At 44.1% G+C, this 10,055-nt stretch overlaps 1 long non-coding RNA gene across 1 annotated transcript; it reads left to right on the forward strand.

Moving 5' to 3' along the window:
* The first annotated feature begins 3,077 nt into the window (after positions 1-3,077).
* Positions 3,078-8,037, forward strand: LOC137154236 (uncharacterized). The gene is made up of 4 exons (XR_010920171.1): positions 3,078-3,151; positions 5,493-5,676; positions 5,784-5,996; positions 6,585-8,037. It is a non-coding gene; the product is annotated as an uncharacterized lncRNA (long non-coding RNA).
* The last annotated feature ends 2,018 nt before the right edge of the window (positions 8,038-10,055 follow it).

Genomic DNA, 10,055 nt, shown 5'->3' on the forward strand with positions numbered 1-10,055 from the left:
AGCAAGACGGCCCACTGGCGTAACTAACTGTTCAAATTCACACCTTAAGTCATGCCAAAAAGTCTTACCCATGTAAACAAGGCCTTAGTCCAGTGCTTAATTTGTAATGAAAGAGGTGCCGGGGCTCAAACCATTAGGTGCTGGGGCTCAAGCAATTTTTTTACATTCATAATGGATGCAGCAAGCCCAGAGATGCTGGGGCTATGAAATTCCAAGCTTAGAGGTGGCAGGGCTCAGCCATGGCACAAATGAAGCACTGCCTTAGGCCCATTATACAGTAGGTCAGCATCATCCCTGTTTTATAGTTAGGGAAACTGAGGCACAGAAAGATTCAGTGACTTGTTGACGATTAAGCATGTTGAGGCAGTGGCAGAGTGCAGGACTCCAGAACAAGTCCACCCAACAGACCATTCTATTTCCCCAATTTCACCCTAACTAGTTTTGCATTTGCAGGTGAGCCACCCAGAATTTAACTGAAACTCCAAGACCTCCATGGAGAACTTCATATTAAGAAGGTTGTGTTAGATTCTGTGTTTCTTTTGTCACAGGATTTTTGCATTACAGTGGGTAAATATGACAGCCGGTGGACTTCATAAGAGCTGAAACTTAAACTGTGGTCTCAATAAGAAGCCGGCGGTTAGTTACATCTTTCTGTGGTCAGACTGGAGGACTTGCTCACAGATTTAATTCTGTCAAGAGATCATGATCTGTCTCCTTTCTCACTCAGGTAAAAGACAGTGTGTGTGTTTGGAGGGCCAGGTTCAGCTGATAACATCTCTGTCTAGGACTCATCCCAGCACATACACTGTTCCTATTCTTTGGGCTAACCAGAGGAATTAAAAGGGTTATTTGGGAATACAAAGCAATGCCCTGACTTGATAGTTCTTTAGTGCCTTTATTGTCATGACACCTGTGACTTCTGCTTGCCATGTCACCTCTCAAACCGCCTGCACCACCTGTCTCCCCCTCCTGTGCTTTGTCATGCTCTTACTCCTGCAAGCTCTCTGCTGCATCTCCACGATGCCTCCTATGTCCCAGTGACCTGCACAATCCTGTGCTTCCCTGTAGTGCAGGAGACCGCAGGCTTGGCCCACTCCCCGCTCAATGTGTGACAGCATATGTTGCTTTTGCAGGAGTGTCCTGAATCAGTGAGTTTCTGGTTCTGTGTGCTGAGGAGGGCTGCCACAATGACTCACAGAGGGAAGGCAGGCTGCCAACTTTTGACGGGCCGATGGGTGGTCTTTGAGGTACACATATACTCAGCCAGCCTGCAAATGGTGCCTCCTTTAGATGACCTGCGTTTGCTTGGGGTTACACAAACTAGGACAAACTCTAGACTTTGCAAAACTGACTAGGCTGGGTCCCTGAAAACAGAGAACCTGCAGTGTTCTGGGACTCATGGCCACCCTTTCATATACACAGGTGTGAAACACTCTAGCCATGTGTAACACTATTATTATTGTCGAGGCCCCATTGATTTTCTCAGTTCTGGGCTGACTGGGAATACATCTGCACAGCAGCAAGGAGGTGTAATTCCCAGTGCAGGCAGCCACACATGCCCTATGGCCACAGCAGCACAGGCAGTAGCCCTGGCTAGCCGCCCAGGTATGTACGCAGAGGGCTGAGTACGATTGTACTTAGGTAACTGGTCCAAGCTGCTGCCTGTGGTGCTGCAGCCACGTCAGCACTAGCTTGAGCAAAGCTAGCATACATATGACTGCCCGTGCTAGGAATTACACCTTTCTCCTGGCTAGTGTGTAGACATACCTGGAGGTTTGCTCCAGCCCTCACCTACTCTCTGCTTTGCTCTTCACCTCAGCTTTACTCCAAACCTGCAGCTCATCTTTTCTTCCCCTCCCTGCTCTCACTTGTCCTGTCCCCTTCATCCTTCTCCCCTCTCGTCTTTCCATTTAGTTTATTCCCTCCTAACTAACCCACACCTCCCAACAAATTGTGACCTAAATATTTACTGCCATCATAGTGTTCGCTCTGCTTGTGTGTTCCCTTTCCCCACCCTGTCAAGTCTTTTAGACTCCAAGTGCTTCAGGACAGGGATTTCATACTACTCTGTGTTTGCACAGTGGCCGGCACAATGGGACCCTGATTTGGACTGGTCCCTAGGCCCTAAGGTGATAAAAATAATAGCATTCTCTGTAACACGCTGGATCTAAACTGTGCAACTGTTAGCAACTATTAACCTTTCATTATTCCTTTTATATTAAATTCTCGTGATTAATTGACCAAAAATCCCAGAATCATTTCTGTCAGCCAAAGGTGCTAGCTAAACTCTGAAGAAGGTTTTGTTGTGGATAAATGAAATCTTTGTGCTAGTAAGTCCTGTATGTTATTGTCCACTCTGTTTGTACTCTGAACTTTAGCTAAGCTTAGTGTGTTATTAATAAGCTGAATTTTAGCTAGACTGTAGCGTGTTATTAAACAATGGATTGTGTGTCCTTTGTACTCTAAACTCTTGACCCTCAGGGAAATGTGAAGACGTCCAGAAAGGAACTACTTGTATCTGATATGGGGCAGGTGCTTTCTGTAACCAATAAAATAATAATCTATCAAAGGATGCTTTTAGTTTATCAGCAATTAACAGATTATTTCTGTCATAATGACTTGGTTATAGATACCTTTTGTAATTGATAAAATAGTGTATGATTGAACAGATGTCTTTAGTTTATCAATGATGTAAACCAGATACCATGAAAAGAAGACTTCCATCAATAGTTGATGTTCTTTGTCTCTTTTCTGTGAACATGCATCCTATATAAAGAGATGATTATTATTAGAGATGTATGCTGTAATGGACAAAATGGTGTAATTGAAAAGAGATGCTCATAAATGCTCTGTAATTGATAAACGTAGTAATTGATAAAGCAGACAAGGAACACATGTGGTGTAGCAGGTGTGTTCTATAATCAATGTCTCAGCAACACACTAATGTATGGATTAATGTCTAAGCATTAAGAGCTAATTGTGGTCCTAGCAGTGATAAATTAATTACAAACGTCATTGGCTTATTAATTCAAAATAAGATCAAGCATGAGAGGATTGTTCTTTGTTCCAAACAGTATAGAGAACTGAGTTTTAGGGAGTTAGTCAGAAGTGAACTCAAGTAGGCTACCTCACTTCTCTACTCTCAGATTTGGTATGTATGGGTTTTTTTCATATAGTTTGTGTAGTCCAGATGGCCAGAGAACATGGCCTTTCTGCCCCTGCATGAGTACATACTTCTTTGAAAAAATAGTAAGTTGTGCTAAAAAGCATAGCCCCTTGAGATGTAGAGGTGTCACAGGGACCCTCTGCTCTACCACTTGCTCAGCTCCAACCCCACTGCATATCCCATACTAGTAAAACCAGGATTTTGCCCTGCGGCTGTTGTCAGCAGATGGATGCACTTTACCAGCGTAAGCAGTTAAAATTCAATGGGATGTATCAGAAAACATGAGAAAGTAAACACAGTGGTTCAGAGTGGACATGGACTAAATGCAAATTTAAAACAAATAGTGTTGATGCAATGTTAAGGTTAGGGTAAGGGGTTCATTTTTGGAATGTCTTGAGAGCTCAGAATTTCAACCTTAACTTTGCATTGAAGAATGTTTATTTTTGTTTTAATTTTTGTAAGTGAGCGTTCTAATGAGAGAAAGTGAAATCTAGGGTTATTTGGCTTGGGTAGCTTACTCTGGCTTTATCAGCCATGTTTGTCAATTGCTTGATCAGGACCTACTGATTTTCATTTGCAGCACTTTCAAGTTCTTCTAACAAGCAGGATTCTGCTGAAAGTTCTCTACTCTGGGGTTCTCTCTCCTACTGAGTTTATAAGAATTATAGAATTTATAATATAGAGTTTATAAGAATTATTATCACCCCCAGCAGATCACATGAAGGCATCCTTAACAGACCTGATGTAAGTTCCTTGATGAATAGGGACCTATTCAGCCTGAAGACCATACAAATCTGATCGCTTCAGCTACAATGTAGAACAGCCTTAACAAATGTGTACTTAGAATTAGAATGAGTTAGAAAGCCAATTTTTTTCCTGCAAGGAATTTTAAATTAAAACCAGTTTTGAACTGGTATTGTCATACAATATTATGTTTAGTTGGAGGTTCTTTTTTTTTTTTTAAACCAAGAAGCCACAACAAATGACATTCAAAATGAAAATGTTAATTTCAATACTTCTCGTGGGGAAAAATCAACATTTTTCATCAGAACTGACATTTCCCCTAGAAAAATTTCAGTTTTGATTAAACCATGTTTTGGTTAGGTAAATTTCTTCACTAAAATTTTTTACCTGCTTTGCTTGAAAAGTGATTTTAAAATAAAGAAAAATTTGGAATGGTCTAATGCACACTTCCTGAAGAGGCCCTCATAGGAGAGGGTGAAGGTGCATGAAGGATCTACATCTTGATTCTCCTCTAACAGTTAGACCTGATTTTAAATGATTATTGTTAAACATTTATATTGAGGTAGTGTCTAAAGGCTGAAACCAGTTAGAGCCCCTATTGTGATAGGAATGCTACAAATATATAATAAATGATCGCTCCTGTCCTCAAAGAGCTTACCATCTAAAATGTTTGTAACGTTAAAACTACTGAACTGATTTTCATCAAGCACTAATGGGATCTATAAACCAAAACTAGTCTGAAGGTTTTAACTTCACTCATTTTAGTTGGTTGGGTGTTCAATTTCTTAGTGAAACATATGGGGAAAGTGTTTATCACACTGGAATGGTTCAAAAACTATTTATCTGATTTTCCTCAGAGTTCCCCAAAAAGTGTATCTGTAGAGGAGACCAAACACGGAAAATGTCAGCCCCAAAAGAAATTTGAGAAAATTAGAAGCAATCCAAAAAGTAGGAGTAGAATGGAAGCCGGAGTTCAACTTTAACTATAGCATGCTATGTTGGTGTTTGCTATGACACAACAGAGAACATTTTCAGGACAAGTAAAGTTAGTGGTCAGTGTTACTACACTGATGCAGAACTACACAAATATTTAGAATAACATTCATGGCAGACTTGGGGATGGGAAAGTAACCAAAGTTAATCCTATATTCAAAATAGAATTCTGTACAAATAATAATAATAATAATAATAAAAGAGTATTCTGGCTTTTCAAGAAAAATGTCCTGTCTGAGGGCAAGATGTTCAGCACTAGTGAATGAAAAGGTGATGAAACATTTGATCTGATTAGAACAGGCCTGCAAAGACTCTCCAAAAGCTGAGCATAAACAGCTTGTAGGCAGGGTCAGTCATGATGAGACTGAGATGACAAATTGAAGCTGTGATGCAGTTACAACTTTAATTGATCAGGGTAAGGAGAACAAATAGGGCAGCTGGCAACAGAAAGAGCTTAGGAGGAATCTCCCTTATGTGGGGCCATACAGCAACAGATTAATCAAGCACAAACAAGCCAGGTTTGCTCCCCAAAAATACTAATGGGTTTTAGCTGAGTTTTCCAAACTGACCTGGCTGTTGATACCCCTAGAAACTGCACTTAAACACAGGTGACATGGAGATAAACATGATAATGGGAGGTGCACAGCAAAGGACAAATACCAGCATTGCCATAGGAACCACTCTGCAAAAGTGTGTAGGAGTAAAGCAAGGCATGAAAAGCTTCTAGGAAGGAGTGGATCGTGACTGAGGCAGCTGAATTCACTCAGTGACTGGTAAATTGAATCTAGGTATTATTAAAAATGCATTAATGTTCAAATCGATAGAGAAACTGATTGCAAAACAAAGATCTTTTGTCTTTTATTGCTCCTTTGTGACGTAGGAAGCAGCCTCATCAAGTGGTTTACCCACCACCCCATTTCCTGCAGAAGCACCCATGGGAGGAGGAAGAGTGCATGGTGGAGGAAGGGCCCGGTTTTGCTGAACCTGGGAGGAGAACCAGGCCCTCAGTGTTTGAATTTGTGAAGTTCTGGCTGCATTCCCCTTGCAAGGGGCCTGGTTTTCTTCATACTATTGCAAGGAGAGTTGGTGTTATGTAAGTTTTTACACTTAACTTTATATGCCCCTAACAGGGCATAATCCAGAACTATTTCCAGCTGCTGCAGGCAGCTGTCTGCTCTGTTCAGCAAGGACCCCATTGCTCACCTTTGCCTCTCACAGCCTTCACTTTCCCAATGCAGCATTATGCAGGAGAGTCAAGGTAGGAAGCAAGGGGCCATATCATAGAGGTTGCTGCTTCTTGGCTGTGCACAGGACAGCTCAGTGGAGGGAAACCGCTGCAGGAAGTCCAGTGCCTACAGCTCAGGCCACCCACAGCTGCATCTAGGGCAGTGGCCACTGAAACATGCCTGTAGGTGAGCCAAAAATGCAGACCTGTCGGAAACTTCCTGTGAGATCACATGAAGGAAAAAAATGCTGCAAAATCACGGGACTTGCAAAGAGATCATAGGAGTTGGCAGCATTGCAGCCAGGTCCTGGGTGGCAGCGCAGCATTACTATACAGGTAGCTGTCCCTCGAAGTTACTGTGCCATTCTCAGGGGAGAGAACCCAGAGTCCCCAGCAGCAGAGGCCAAGGACAAGGCAGATTTTTTAAACAGACTTTTTGCTTGTTTTGTACATTAGACACATCAGGCTCCACCCTGTGTTGGAGAGTGCTGGAGGGCTGAAATGGAAGGATGCCATCACAACAGACTGAAAGCCAAACTGCAGCTTTCTCAGCCTTGTGAAGTTATAGCTGGCTCTTACGCTGCTTGGTATGAGACCTTTTGATTCTGTAAGTCCTTGGCTGATGCACAGTGGAGTGTGCAGGATTGTGGCACTCCAGCACAAAGGCAGGGTAAGCACGCCTGGATCAGAAGTAAGCCTCCAGCCCCTTGAGCTCCCAGGGCCATTTGTAAAGGTATTTAGATGCTCAATGCTCATTGGGAGTTTGTTGCCTAAATACCTTTACAAATCTGGCCCCACTCCCTCTCAGAAGTGCAAGGTAAAAATGGGCATTATCTAGGTGGAGAAAGGGCATATCTGCAGCAACCTGAGCATATGTGAGATTGAGCTGCATAAAGCCAGTGATGCGACACATTCTCTTCTCTTGCCTCATTCCTGCTAGTAGGCTGGAGCACCTTGGGCACACCGCAGTGCTCTTGTTTATGTAGAACTGGGGTCCTCTGAGCTTCCTTGCCTACTCATTTTTTGCCTCTATACACCTGAACTCTGCAGGACCTTCCCTTCTGGGGAAAACTTCAAACGTGTCAGACTTAAAGCGAAAGCTCTTTCACCTTCTGTTTTCTCTTGACATGTTGCTAGCTTCTGAAATTATTTGATGTGTAAATGGGTTCTCTCTCACACAGCCTCCTGGCCCCCTTATTCCTAGTTCAACCCAGCCAGTGGTGATGTCAAACAAAATTTGAGGTACAAGTCGTTGCAGAAATAGACACATTGAAAACTAGTCAAAAAGAGAATGTGTGATGATCCCTTCTATGGGAGGAGATGCTCAAGAAGGTAACCAATCACTTGGCACTGGCAGAAAAAGGATGAGGGTACCAAGGAAACCTGTGAAGGAGAATTTAAAGTGAAAGGAATGATCTCTGACATACCGTCATATTCCCAACAGCCCGTCATATTCCCAACAGGTGTCTCCAAATCAGGATGAGAATCAGGGCTGATATAAAATGCTGCAGTTAGCTCTGAATAATGAAGAGCTGTATTTATCAGGCTGTGGCTCATGGAGCCCAGTGGCATTGCTATGAGCTGTCTAGAAGGGCTGTGAGCTTCTTTCTGCTCTTTGTTACTACTGATGCCAGTTTGCCTAATTTCTTAACACCGATCCCCCTCATGACGCCAACAATTACATCAGATCTCCTCTAAAGCTTTAGAAGCAAAGGATTGCGGGGCACACATGAGAACTGGTGCGAAGGTGGGGGATAAACATGTCTGAATGGCAAGTTGTGAGAGGAAAACAACTGCGGGGGTCCTGCTGTGATATGCGGACACTTTATCAAAGAAAAATGTCTGATGGTGCCTATCTGCAAAAGTTCTTCCGCATTAGAAAGCAAATGCTGTTAGCGCTCCACTTTGTTCAGCGGTATTTAGTGTATGTCAAAACAGAGGTTGGGAGGGTGTCCGATGAAGTTATGAGCTATGTGGGGTGAACAGATCTAGCATAACCTAATGAACGCGGCTGGACACGTTCAGACATATTTATCACTATTAATCGCCAAAGCATTTGACAAACATGAACGAATATAAACTCACAGCTATGACCGAGTACACCTCGGTATTCACATCCTACATTCTATAGTAATAATCTCTATACAAAGTATGCCTGGGGAGGTATCATTTAAAAACTAATAACTCACTGGTTAATAATCATTCTCATGGTGAAACGTGTGTGGCAACATTTCCCTGCTTATATCTCAGCTACCTACCGTAGGGGGAGAGCATTCTGCTGTGCACAGTCTGCAGATGATGGTGTCCCTGGGAAAGTCACACACCTCTACCTAGTTGCAGATCAGCTGATGATGTCCCTGCCTATCACAACCCCCCTCTATGTGCCATCATGGATGGAGCTTGCCAAACTTAGTTGCACAGCATGCAAAGTGCATGCAACTGTCCCACCCCACTGCATAGGCTGCCAGAATGATGCCCCTCACAGTCCCATGGCCTCTTATGTCTTGTAGAAGCAGGATTTCAGGATAACTTTTAGTCCCCCTCTGCACTACAACCCAGTTACAGAGACACAGTTAGGTACGGTCTACACTATAGCCTTTAACCATGTTGTCACTGGGTTAGGGGACAACTGTATTGTGGCCAGATCCCTGGACTCTGTTGCAGCCAGTCTAGATGATGCCTTAAACAGGGTCCCACATTGCTTGATGTAGTCATTTAGTTGTGACTACTGCTATTGGCAAAGTACCTCCCCAGGCCAGCCGGGATTTTGATTTTAAACTGGCCCTGTCTGGATGATGTTAACAGCTGACTGTGTGTACAGTCTTTCTTTTGGCTTCCAGCCTCTGCTTGCTCCAGTCCAGGGCCCCCACTGGGGGGAGGGTACATTTTACTGGGGCCCGGAGGCCCTGCAGGGGGGGGCCTGGCCCAGGCTGCAATCTCCATGGGTATGTGTGTGTGGGAGGGGGCTCATGTTACAAGTTTGTACTGGGCCTGAAAAAATTATGCTTGGGCCCTGCTCCAGTCACACAGGAACCCTCTCCTGCCCTTTTCACTCATGCATATGCATACATTGGCTGACTGGGTTTCCCAAGCCGCCCTTTGTGTTGAAAGTCCAAGCCTCTCTTGCACAATGCCAGCGTGTGACTGAAGCATGTCATTTGAAATTGCTAATTTTGCACAAGCTAAGGAATTTGCGGCAGCCTTTCTCCTGAACTGTGCAGCTCATGCAATGACTGGTTCTGTTGAGGCAAAAGGGATCCCTTTTCTTCCCCGTTAGTAAGCTCTGTACCATGCTTTGACAAGGAGGGGTGCTGTGAGCAGAGCCGGCTGCTGCTGAGTACTAATCCTGGTTCTGCCACTAATTTACCAAACCGCATTGAGTGAGTCATTTGTCAGCAATGCTGAGCACCCGCACCTGCATGATCTGGCAAAGGCAGCACCTCTGCACATGAGGCCATCGGTGTCTAAAGCTGAGCCCCCTAAAACTGAGATGGCCAGGATAAGAAAATGTGAGTCATAGCAACTTTGGTCTGATCCTGCAGGGTATTGAATGCCCTCAGCTCCCGTTGAAATCAATCGAGAGGCAAAGCTTCATCCAGTGAGAGTGGAGGTTGCTCAGCACCTCTTGGGGGTACTCAGCACCTTGCAGGATCAAGCCCAAAGTCTTCCTTAATTCTCCAGCCTGCAACATGGGGATAACAACATTTAGCACCCTCATAGGAGTGGTGTTGTCACATTCCAGGATGCAATCCTGACCAGTGAGGGGTTGTGTCACCACCTGCCCTGCAACCTGGAGTGATTCACAATGCTTGGCTGCTGTAGTGCCCGACCTGGGCTGCTCACATACAGCCACACAGCTTGCAGATCACATCCAGAGTGTGTGTGTACAGCTGCAATCTGCCAGCATGCTCCCGTCGCTCTCAGGCT

The sequence above is a fragment of the Emydura macquarii genome, unplaced genomic scaffold, assembly GCF_026122565.2.
Source record: "Emydura macquarii macquarii isolate MOO-44397 ecotype Brisbane River unplaced genomic scaffold, CSIRO-AGI_Emac_v2 contig_1253, whole genome shotgun sequence".
Classification (NCBI taxonomy): Eukaryota; Metazoa; Chordata; order Testudines; family Chelidae; genus Emydura; species Emydura macquarii.